Below are 12,681 nucleotides of genomic sequence, written 5' to 3' on the forward strand. Positions count from 1 at the left end.
AACCCAAATTTACTCAAAATTAGGAGGGTTTTGGTTCTTCTTCGTTTTTTAAAGTGGGCTTTATTACCCTTAGAGATTTCTTCTATAGACTGAAGCTCTTACTAGAGAATTTGGAATGTAGAGTTTATCTCTTTAAAATACCATTTTTCTATTCTTTGAGAAACATAGTTACTATTGAGATGTCAGACAGTGAACACATAGCTTAGGCTGTTATGTAACCCAGTATGTAGCCAATTATTATGCTTTCTCAGAGATAGTTCCCTCTTAAAATCTGAATGAGTAGCTTGTATAAAAAGAAGTATGTTTCCCTCAACCTGATCTGGCCTAAATCTATCTACTTTGTTATATAAATGCTTTGTGTATTTTGTTTGTAAGCCATCATTTATCTACATACTTGACCTAAAACTCCACACTTTACTCTCTGTAATACAGTGATATTAAAAGTGTAAAACAAAGAAATATTCTTCTAAATTACCTATGGCATAATACCACTTTGGCATAGCAAAAAACAAAAGAACTAACATAAAGAAAAGCTTAGTTATCCAATTGCAGTGAGTTCTACTTTTTAAATATTCATATAATTCAATAAAATAGCTTCAAAATAATATTGTATTTACCTCAATGATTTTTAATGCAAAATTTATTTTAATTTTATAGACAGATAAGGATAGTTTTGCAAATTCTGCCTGAGCTGTAGTGACCTAGTTATCTGGTCAAAGGCTGCATGGATGGATGCAAAAGATAGGGTGAGTTAAAGTTTAACTTCCAGGAATTGTAAACCAAACCTAAACTGAACCTTTGGAGTTTGATATGATGATTAGAGTATAACCCAAGTGACACGTTGAATTCGCCATAATCAAGGAAACCTTTTCCGGGTGGGGATCTCTGAAATTACTCAGGTACGATCCATGTGTTTTGCTTTTTCTATTTCAACTCTGTGAAACTGTGCATTGTGGTATCAGTGTGAATGCAGTGGAAACAGCTTTTACCCTCTTCTATTATCAAGCCTAATCCAGGGAATTGTCTAGTTTGTCTTATGAAATAACCTAAAAATAAAAGAATATATTGGAATGATCATATAATCTCAAAATGAGGTGGCCGCCATGATTTAATAAATTCCTGTAGACTAACCCCTGTGGGTTCAAGATCAGGGCTAATGTTCTGAGAAGTTTATTGAGCTCTAGCCAGACAGCAAGGAGAGTTGTGGTTGACTCCCTGTCCTTGTCCTAGGACCCTGAGAAACAAAATTGCAATAAGCATGAGAAATAGTATTAATATCACTGGCACATTTTGAGTTCTCTGTGTGGATAATTCTTGTACTACTTTAAATTTCATATATTTAATTATCTCCTGTACTACCACCACCATTAAAAAAAAAATCTTGGTAAATTCTTGCTATTTCCTCTGCTATTATCCTGCTAACAAAAGAAATGCCTAAGCTATTATCTTTTGATCTAGCAAAAAAGAAAACAATAACTGGGAAGAAGGACTGGCTTTGAGTGTGTTACATCTCAACCTTGGAATAGCTAATTATTAGATTGCTTCCACAGTTCGGGCAACTGTGCTGCAGTAGACATAGTTTCACATTACCATTTTGTTAACTCCCAAAAGAATATTCACAACCAGGATATGATGGCATTTTATCTAAAGAAAGAAATCAATCTGGGCATTTACCAGGAATACCCCATTCCTACCAGAAATCTCCTAAACTCTTTGACTTTTTGTTATGATTATCAAAGTAAGCTCCGAGGAAAATGAGTTCCAAGATAAACAAGTTTCTTTACTGCAGGACTTTTCAAATGTATATTGTGTATCTCCAAAAATATGAAGGACACAGCATTATTTGTGCATTGTGCAGGATTAGTGTTTTGTAAAACATGTACTGATAAACTCAGCTCTAGTTATAATTCAGGAGCATTGAAACTGTGTTGGTTTGGTCTGAAACACTCTTTGTAACGTGTGCTGAGGAGCATGCAATGGAGTCTGCAAATAAAAGTGAAATCACTTATTTGTCAAAGCGATGAGGCTTTGTCCTGCTAAATACAGAGAAAGAGACAAATGACTCATAAGGGTCATTCATAAGGGACATATTTTCTGGAACAACATTGCTTGTTTTAGACAATTCTTACATTTCACTGTTCCAACTTATTATGTATCAAATATAAGGGAATAAAGAAGATAATTGGCAAGGAAAAGAAATGTTGTTATGAGCAAACAATATAAAATGACATAATGGATATGAAAACACTGAATGCTTAGTTATTATTTTCAACTGGGCTGATACCAAGGTGGTTTTGTGTCAGTCATTTCAAATACCAATATTTCCTATGCTGCTACACTGTATTCAGTGGATGTTAATAAATATGGCTCAAAAAAGAAGGGACTCTATTATCAAGTAAGTTGAGGAAATGATGTTACAAAAGTTAAGGCGGTTCTTGTTAACACATGACTGTTCTGAGTAACAACAAACATTTATGACACACCATATTGTTAAGTGTACTTCTAAGCATTTTCCATGCATTTATCTCATGTTATTCTTAGAACAACCACATGAGGTAGAGATTCACCGCATTTTACAAATGAGGAAACTGAGGCACAGACAAGTTACCTAACAGGCCCCACATTACTCAGCAAGTGGCAGAGCCGGGCTCCCCAGGCAGGGGTGTGACTCTGGAGCCCAAGCCGGTGACCATTATATTGCACTCACAAGTACTGAGGACGCAACGTGTGCAAATATTTTATCTCGTTGTGAATATCTAAGAGAGAAGGCAATGTGTTGTTCCTAAGCTTAATTTACAACAGAACATCTTCTTTCAGGAACATCTATTAATATCTCTTAAAATTGGTATTCCTCAAAGAACAGATTAAGAAAGAAAAAAATCATTTTTCTAGCCCAGATCTAGCATTCATAACAACTAAAATCTATTGAGATAATCGCTGTTAAAATCATCACAATTGAAAAATCTAAGAGACCTTGTTATAGTCTAGTCATCTTCCATCAACTATGACTACACCTGTATTAGAGACTTTTAAAATAAATTATAGAAAGAACACTGGGCATTTCTCCCAGACAGAGCTGGGTTGGAATGCCTATTCCAAAACCCCCTAGGTTTGTGACCTTGGCAATATTGTTTGACTTCCCTGAATCTCAGATGCCTCAAATGTGAAATGGGGGTAAAATCTGACCCACAGAATTTTGTGAAGATTAAATGAGATGATAAAGCAAAATAGTTAAGCACATTCCCTGGTGCTTAGGAATTCAGCAAAAACTCTTTTCTCTTTCCATTTTCCTACTTGTAACAAACTCCAGAAAAATCTTCTAAAATTGTCCAAATTTACCCATTAGCTCCTCTTTGTCAAAAGAATATTAATAAAATTTGAATCAAAAACTATTCATAAATAATGAAATTTTGATTAATCACAAATAGTAACCCTATTCCATTTATTCAAAGAAAGGCAATCTATAATTGTTTTTTAGTATGAAAACACAGAATATACTTTTATTTTATAAAGTACTGTTCAAGAAAACTCTAAATTACAAAAGCCCAACACCCTTTGTACTCAAACCCATGGAACACCCTGACACAGTGTATGTTCATTTTATTACAAGTGAATTGATGTTGAAAATCTGTTTCAGTAACTGTCTTTTAAAATGTAACCATCCTTCAGAAAGCTGGGTAGTACTGTGGGTACTATTGCACAATGGTTTTCATTACTTTATGTGTCTCTAAATGACTCAATAAGTTCAAACAAGACAGTATTGATCGACAGAGGATAAACATCATTTTATCTTATTCACAGAAACAGTAACCAGGCACCTCTAAAGTGCAGCTCTAACAGTCCAAACTCCCCCCGCCCGGAAAAGCATCTGGAAAAAGAGCAGCACCCTTGCAGTGACATTCTATATCAGACATCTAAATCCCATCTGCTTCTTGGCCTGATAATAATAACTGCCTGGATTTTATAGTAACAAATGTTTTCTGCCAGTTAGATCGGGGAAGCTAATTTATCATTTTATTCCATCAAACCTATTTCAACTAGGTTATCAGCTTTAAAAACTATTTTGAATTCTTAATAAACTAAAATTTTGTATTGAATATTTTTGATTGATACAAACCAAAAATTAAAATATTTCCTTTTGTAAGAAATGGTTACCTTGACTAAAATATGCAGCATATTTTGAGCTCTATACTTTTTTTTTAAAGATACGTAAGCTAAGCTTTTTTTCCCCTATGCAGATATATAGGAGGGATTTTATGCATTTAGGTTATTAACAATCACATGGAGAATATTTTCCAGGTTTGCTTTTTCCAGTAGGGATTGGTAATATTAAGAGGGAAGTAGTAATAAGAACATAAGATAACTCCCTGCAGTTTGCACAGTCATGTGCAATGTTCTGCTCCAGCCATAATATGACTAAAGAGAATTAGCAGACGACAATTTGGCCAGACAGAATGTCTAAGTGAGCAAATTGATTTGTAATTCTATAAAATCCCACCTGCAATGATGTAGTAATGTCTTCCCTTCCTCCAGCAACTAAAAAATAATCATTGTTTTGGGATGCCCAGGGGATTTAATGAACACTAGATATAAGGAGTAGCATTAGCTACTCTAGTGCCTTATTTCCATAGAATATTCTAGTTTATAAAAGCATTGCATACAGAAGAATTTATGTAAATTTTTTTAAATGCCAAATTTTCTCATAGCCAATTCAGTATGCTTAGTTTCTTCATGGTAACTGGAGTCATTTACTTATCATTCCAACTGTACAAAGCTAGTTAATGGAAAGATGCTCCCACCTAAAATTCATAAGCCCAACTCTGTTTACGTAGCATAGTGTGCTGATTAGGTAATGGGCCTTCAACAACTTACCTGGACATGAACTAATTTATCGATTACTTAAGAGGCTAGCTGAAACAGAGGACATAAGGGTCCACATGGAAGGTGAGAAGAAAACCAACCCCATACAGGTCCCAGAAGAAAACAGCCCTAAAAAGATTTAATTTTAAATCAGTCCAGATGCTGTAATTAACACAGTGAAAGCAGCAAAGGAATGGAGGATTATAAAATCTCCTATCAGACTGCCAGGGGACTGGCAAAGCTTTATGTACAAATGCAATCTTTTTTTATTTCTAGTAATTTTAGATTCTTCTATCCAGATCTTTTATTGGGATTCTGTTTAGTGCTTATCTTTTCAGCTGAGGCCTTCAGCATGGGGAAAATTGGCTTATTAGATGTACTCGAACACTAAGGCCTCTGATGATTTGCAGTGGAAGACAGAAAGCAAAATCTGATGCCATGGTCAGGGGGGAACTGTGTCGACACTTACAATGCCTATGTCAAAAATCCTCTTTCTAATCTTTTTTTTAAAGATCCATAACAGTGTCTCATGATTCAGGTAGCACTTACTATCAACCAGTTAGAACTGGCACCCTATGATGATAATAATGATGATGATGATAATAGCTCTTAATCCTCATACAGATCCTGTCACAACATGCCAGGCACATAGATTAACTCGTTTAATCCTCCACAACCCTATGGAATAGGTCATTGCTATACCATTTTTCCAACAAAGCAGCTAAGGCTTAGGGTCATGGAGAACTTGCCCAAGCTCTTACGGACATGCCTAAGAATGCATGGACATAGAGAAACTTTCTGAAAGTCACACATGTAAAAAGTTCTGGAAGCAGGAGTGAGTCCCAGCAGTCTGGCACACACCACTCTATAAACAGAGGACAAATGGATCACTGAGAAAGCATTGATGCTTAGAACTAGAAGGAAACTTTGAGATCCTTTATTTGACATAGAAAAGCTACTTGAGTTTCCCAAAGATAGAAGACTTTTTTTGGTTAGAGAACCCAGGTACAGAACCCCACCCCAGATGGACCCTATTAGGTTATTGAGTATGAATTTTCTGATTTCCTTAAGTACTAAGTTTGACAGTTGTTATCTCTGATGTTTCACTTTGATGTTTCTGGTTTTATTGTAAAGTAACATCCTCAGTCTTTCAAACACACATTGTGGCTTGTGATTATCTTTCATATTTTTTTAGAGTAACTTTTGTGAATCCATGGATAAGTCAAAAATCCATGTTATTTTTGAATATGAGTTCTGTCATGGAACCAATGCTGTGTAAACAGCTCAAAATATCAACTAAGTGTTTGGGAAGGATGTGGCTAATGAATGCACAGTACAGTGATGGTTTGAGAAGTTCCATTCTGGTGATTTTAATCTTAAAAATGAGCCACATGGGCACCCTGAGACCAAAGTGGATAACGATGAACTGAAAGCTGTAGTGGAAGCCAATACATCTGAACCTACATGTGAATTAGTAGCAAGGTTTGACATTACTATTTCAATAATACTGGACCATTTGAAACAAATGGGCAAGGTAAGGAAGCTGGATAGATGGGTTCCGTATGAATTAATGAGCATCAGAAGAGAAATCGTCTCGAAGCTCAGCTTTCTTTGCTGTCATAACATAAAGGCAGATCATTTCTACACTATATTGTTACATGTGATGAAAAATGGATTCTTTTTGACAATCACAAGCATTAGGCACAATGGTTGGGTAAAGATGAATGGCCAAAACACAGTCCAAAATGCAATATTCATCAACAAAAGCTAATGGTGTCTGTTTGGTGGTCCAGCACTGGTATTATCCACTATAGTTTCATGGAACCTGGTCACTCTATTATGGTGGATGTCTACTGCAACCATTTGGACGAAATGATGAGGGTGCTCACAATTAAACAGCTGATATTGGTCAATAGACACAGGCCAATCTTCTTGCAAGACAATGCTCAACCAAATGTCGTACAAACAATGCTGCTCAAACTACAGAGGCTGGACTTGCAAACTCTCTGTCATCCACTGTATTCACCAGACCTTGCACCAACTAACTACCACTCCTTCCTGGCTTTGGACCACTTCTTGCAAGGAGAAACATTCAATTCTCAACAAGCTGTGGAAAATGCCTTTCACGATTTCATTTTTACTTGCTCTCTAGACTTCTTTGCTGCTGGCATAAACAAGCTACCATTAAGATGGCAAAACTGTGTTGACAGTTTAGGTTCATACTTGGATTAATTGTACTGCTTCTTGTTTGAGATACAATAAATGACACTTTTGATTCAAAGTCGAACATTTCATATTTAATGGCCTTAATATTAATATTATACCTCCTCCCGGTATATAGCATTTCTAATTCAGCCTGATTCTCTATGCAAATTCTGGGAGACAGATTAATAGGACCTCCATGGTAAAGAGGAACACTCCTTTCACTCTGAGTCCCACCCTTCTTGCTACACTCAGATTCACAGACTAACACAGCCAGAGACTCAGTTAAATGAGACCGATTTTGTGACTTGGAGAGACTGCCAGGCCCAGACCACAGAGGACAGCTACAGACACCATGAACGTACTGACAGGATAAGACATGGGAGGCATCACTGAAAATATAAAGTAATTGTCCTGAAGGACATGGCTGCTTTACACCCAAATTCTGTTAGCGTCTGAAGAGGACACAGCAACTCCCACCTGGAAGACACACCCTTCTCCCCATGGAAAGAATAATTGGGCTGCTAGGTCTATGTCTGCTAAAGGAATCCCATATTGAAACTGACATAATTTAGAACTTTCAATTGAAACTCAGATGCTTCCAAATAGCAGCTCCACCAGCCTAAATAGGGTTATTCATTTTAGCATAATAAGAGTTAGTTTCCAGAAGTTCCTTGTTAAAATACAAATTAGTTGGGATGCAGGGTATGAATGATAGGGACACTTCAGCCTAAAATAGCCTGGCAAACAGACTAAGCATATTAACCAGCCTTGCAGAAGTGGTATTCAGGAGAAGTTTTGATGTTGGGGAAGAGAAGATGTCAAGGGTAGATGGTCTAGGGAGAAGTTTCATGAGTCACCAGAGGGTGATATAAGGGACTTGAGTGGCAGGTATTTGTCTGATCTTTGAGGAAGAATTTACTGAACTTATTAAATAATTTTGATTTGTTATTAAAATCATTTGAACATCACACTTACCATATACTAATTCCTCCCTGTCTCTCCCTCATGGTCTATCAGATACTTAATGAGTACATTGACTTGAATTGGAATCACCCAGGTAATGCCATTAAATGGACCCTTAAGATATTTTAAGAGAAAAACCTATAATATCTAGAAACTCTGATTTTTATTTGCTTTCAGAAACAAGCCATAGAGTCAAATCTTTTCTATAATAATAATTCAATAACTTAGGCTTGAAAAGGATTTCCTAAAGCCCAATGATCCAAAGCTCTGATTTGTAGTGTTGGCATAGCAGAGAGGGAGACAAATTATATGTTAAAGCAGAAGGTTCTGAACCCATAATGCCTGGGCTCAAATCCTGGCTCCAGCACTTACTATGATGTGACCTTGAGCAAATTACATACCTTCTCTTTGCCTCTTTCCTCTTCTTTAAAGTCAGGGTTGTTTTAAGAATTAGATCAGAAATTATATATGAAGTGCTTAGAACAGTACCAAACAAGTACACATAAACTTTAACTATTGTAGCTATAATTCTCATCATATTTCTGTGGTAGTACATAATGCTTTCCTAGAATAAATAATTTGGAGAGAGGGAGACCATGAAGTGAACATGTCGAGTGTTTTTAAGACCAGAATGAGGTGGCTGAGAAATTAACCCTACCCCTACCAATGGCTTGCAGCGCAAATTTGGAACAATCTCTCCCTGTCTCTGTCACAGTTTTTCCAAGGCAGATATGCTCTCTATCACAGGTAGCACCTCCTAACTCAGTCAGTGTAGAATGATCTGAAGGAACCTAGGTAATTATTGAGAGAAGCAGAATAGAAATACAGATCCTCACACCAGAGTGAAAATCTCTTGGGCTTTGTTATTTTTGTAGTTATCATAATAAAAAAAAAAAAAAAAAGATCAGTACTCAAAGCCACATACAAAAGATACAGGTTGTTATTGAAGAATAAGATGGTTATTAGCACAACAAAAATGCAAGCACGAAATACATTGATCTGCCTCCAAATCAGTGCCCTACGCAGGCATAGCAGCAGACCCCTGAAGAGAAAATTAAGTGTGGGGGGTCAGGGGAAACTAAGTGGGGCATCAGGACTGCTGTGAAAGGAGTTAAGGACCAGTTTCCATTTTAAAGGAAGTGGCTGGATGAATGGGCACCAAGGACATCCTTTCTCCTATGTGGGACAATGTATGGCCATTCTGTAAGTTCAGTCCTTGAAGCCTCTTTCTCACAAACAAGGAGCTCTAGCATACATTATGTTCTAACAGCCATCTCTGTGTCTTAAGGCAATCCACACTCCACCCCCAGCTCAACATTACTTAACAACCATCCCTTCTTTTAGACAAGTGCACAAGGCAGATGTCCTTGTCCCAAATGATGTGTTGGCCACACCTTCCCCATTACATATGGATGTTGAGTTTACCCTTGAAAGTTAAAATTACCATGTGAACTTAGCCATTGGAAATCGATTTAGTGACACCACTCCCTTCACATCTGAGTTCAGCATTGTTCTGGGTGCTGTGTTGGATACAAAAATGTGTTTTGTTCCTAAAATCAAGGAACCCATGAAGGTTTCTCCAGAGCTCCCATCACAGTCCTAGGATAATTAATCTCTCTCTTCTCCAAGTTCTCTTATTTTGGGGGAAAATGAATATCTATTTACTATGCTAAATGAGAGTTCCTTAAAGGCAGGAAAGTTATCCTTTTTTCAATTTTCATACCTAATACAGTGTTAGGCACATAATAAGTGCACAGTGTTGTTTGTTAAATAAAAGAGCCACCTAATTGGAGAGTAAAGAAGAGGTAACGAAAAACACTGAGTGCCATGTTCCAAGCTCTGAGCTGTGCACTTAGCCTGTCTTTTTGAATCACTATAAAAACTCTATGGAGTAGGCACCATTATTCCCAATTTCTGAATGAAGAAACTGAGACCTAGTTAAATAATTTGACTGAAGTTTACAAAGTTCTTAAGAGGTGGAATTTCAACATTCAAGGCTAAGTCAGTATGCATCCATGATCCCATGTTTTTCCTACTGTGACACCCTCATACCTGTGAATCAATGATGAAAGATACAGGGTGAAATATTATGTATTCTGATATCATGGGGTGAAACTAGAGAATTAGGAGAAAGAAAAAGTCTGGAGTCGTCAGAGAGGATGCATTCCATTCAGTTCAACAAACATGAATGAAGTAGCTACTAAGTGCTCAGGGCTGGGGCTGAAGACGTGAGCGCATATCTGTCCTCAGGGCGTTTATAGCCCTCCCTGTTTATTCTCATGGCTACAGGCATAGTTCTGTCCCCTTTTCCACCCATCTGTCCCAAACTGGTCTTTCTGCCTCTAATCCATTCTCGATAAAACTCATGGATTCACCTTTCTAAAGTACATGAAGTCCTGTTAGAATTCTTCCATGCTGATTCCAGAGACTTTGTCATAAAACGAGAAGGCTCTTTCTGCATCTATTGAGAGGATCATATGGTCTTTGTTTTTACTTCTATTAATAGGACAGAAAAGTTGACATTAATTTATAGCATTACAAAATGTGGGGCCATTGAAAGTCTTTTAATAGGAGAGCAACATAATAAAAGGGTTAGTTAAGAAAATTAACCAATTTTATGTGGATGGCGTTAGAATCAGGAACGACTAGAAGCCAAATTAAGACCATAATCTAGGCATGAAGTGATGGTAGCATAGACGATAATATTGGTGGGAATTCAAAAGTAGGGCAGCCTGTCAGGACATGACGACTGGCTAGAAATAAGCCAGGAATTTAATAAGGGCAGTTTATGCTGCTGCATGTAAGTTAGCATAAAATCAGAACATATATATAAGGGCTGTCTGGAAAGTATCAAGCCATTCCTAGTATCACAAGAACAGTTTGCACGGCATTGATGTAAACTGGCAGCCAACTAGAGTGGACTGTAATGTGCATGCGTGAACAATGATACCTTCGCTGTACTAGTCAGGGGGGCGCTAGACGCTGCTGAGTGAGCACGTGTACCGTGTGACTGTCACATTCACAATGACTAAGTAGAGAAACGAATCTGCATTGACTTTTGCATTAAGCTTGAACATTCCTCCATGGAAACTATTTGCATGATTCAGAAGGCTTTCGGGGATGATGCGAAGAGTGCAGCACAAATAAAAGCAAGGCACAAAAGCTTCCAAGATGGCTGAGAATCTGTTAAAAGTGATCCATGTCTGGAAGACCTTCAATAAGCACAACACCTGAGAATGTTGAACATATACGGGTTAGGTTAAGAGACGCTGGGAGAACTGTGTGAGACCCCAAGGTGCCTACTTTGAAGGGGAATGAGGTGACATTGTCCCATGTACAATATTTCTTGTATCTTGTCTCTTCTTCAGTAAATGTCTCTATTTTTCATATTACATGGCCGGATACTTTCTGGACAGACCTCATATAATCTGGCTTTTGAAAGAGCCACATAAGGCTGCCTTTCATTACATGTGTCAGATTGCCTAAGTGCCACTGCAACACAGAGCTGTAGATAGTTAGATTTTGTAAGCTTCACTAAAGAATTGAATATATCACATTAGTCAGTAATTGGCAGTTTTGGTGAAAATTGAGTTTTCAACTTAAATTTCTCCAAATTGTTCTGAGGAAACCAGCTGCAGCAACTAAGTTCAAAAGGACAATTTCAATGAAGTTAAAAAGATATAGAGATGGAGGAGAGAGAGAGAGAGAGAAAGAAAGATATAACACCAGACCAAGAATGAATGAAATATGGCACTCACAGCTAATCAGGTATCTATAATATGCCACATAAATATTCAATAATCGATACCAGGACTATTGAATAAACATCTTCCTTTAAGCTAAAGGCTATGTACATTGTATGCCATGATTACCATGTTTTCAATTCATAAAACTACTTAAAAATTAAACATACATGTAAAGACATTCTACTCTTCTCATTAGGCTATGTCATTCTAGAATTTCTTAACTCTGCCAACTCTCTTTCCCAGGGATCTTTAAGAAGTCAGGCAATTTGGGGAGAGTTAGGTATCACAAATGAATAAAGATAGCACAACAACCATCTGTGCTGTTCCAATCTCATAGGTACTAGAATAATAACACAAAAACCAGAATTACATGTATGTGTTAGGGTACTCCAAAGAAATATAACCCATAGGAGATATATACACACACACATGTAAATATTATATAAATAAAAATATAGATTTATATAAATATGCACATTACTATATAAAGAGATTTATTGTAAGGAATTGGCTCCTGCAATTATGAAAGCAAAAGTCCCAAGATTTGTAGTTAGCAAGCTGGAGCCCCAGGGAACCCCATGTGTAGTTCTAGTCCAAGTTCAAAGGCCTGAAAACCAGGAAACCCAATGGTGTAAGTTCCAGTCCAGAATCCGCAGGCTAGAGACTCAAGAAGAGCAAATATTTTACTTCAAGTCTAAAGACCAGCCAAAGCAGTCAGGCTGGCAGAGGTCCCTCTTACTCAGCCTTTTTGTTTTATTCAGGTCTTCAATTGATTGGATGAGTCTCTCTCACATTCCATCTGCTGTTAAAATTTTCCAAAATGGTTTTTTTTGTTAAAAACCTATTATTAATCTCTAAGTCTTCAATGTTGACAAGGACAGATTACTTATGAGTATTCTTATTTCCA

At 37.1% G+C, this 12,681-nt stretch overlaps 1 protein-coding gene across 2 annotated transcripts in view; it reads left to right on the forward strand.

Moving 5' to 3' along the window:
* Positions 1 to 834: 834 nt before the first annotated feature.
* A1CF (APOBEC1 complementation factor) overlaps positions 835 to 12,681 on the forward strand; it is a 74,014-nt gene continuing 62,167 nt past the window's right edge. For both annotated transcript variants that reach the window (XM_069460712.1, XM_069460713.1), the window contains exon 1: positions 835 to 899. The gene's annotated coding sequence lies outside the window, so the exon portion shown is untranslated. The remainder of the gene's footprint in view (positions 900 to 12,681) is intronic.

Source organism: Eulemur rufifrons, chromosome 28 (genome assembly GCF_041146395.1).
Source record: "Eulemur rufifrons isolate Redbay chromosome 28, OSU_ERuf_1, whole genome shotgun sequence".
Taxonomy (NCBI): domain Eukaryota; kingdom Metazoa; phylum Chordata; class Mammalia; order Primates; family Lemuridae; genus Eulemur; species Eulemur rufifrons.